We start from the raw sequence: 386 nt of genomic DNA, 5'->3' as shown, positions 1-386 counted from the left end.
TAACATCCCTCACTTAGTAACATCCGTCCATCTCAGTGTTGGAGAGACACTGACCTGGCTTTTCAGAAATGCTAAATCTCAGGATGGAACTTGCCATGCAGCTCTGAGTAGGACTCCAAGCCCTTTAGAAATGTGGGTACCCGGGAGGACCCCAACCTGAAGGAGACCCCGGAGCTTCAGTCCTGTTCAGGTCCCCCACTGTGGCTCAAAGTCTCACATCTGAGACTCAGCACAGCCATGGAGGCTGCCTCAAGCAGACAGAGTCCCTGGCTGGCACCCAGGGATAGGATTTTTCTGAGGGAAAATAAGTTGTCTTTATCATGATTCCTTCTGCTTTAGCTCTAAATGATATTTGAGAGAGGTAGATATCATCTACTTTTATATAT

Source organism: Bison bison, unplaced genomic scaffold, assembly GCF_000754665.1.
Source record: "Bison bison bison isolate TAMUID 2011002044 unplaced genomic scaffold, Bison_UMD1.0 scf7180017864514, whole genome shotgun sequence".
NCBI classification, from domain to species: Eukaryota; Metazoa; Chordata; class Mammalia; order Artiodactyla; family Bovidae; genus Bison; species Bison bison.
Note: the sequence above shows the minus strand (reverse complement) of the source record.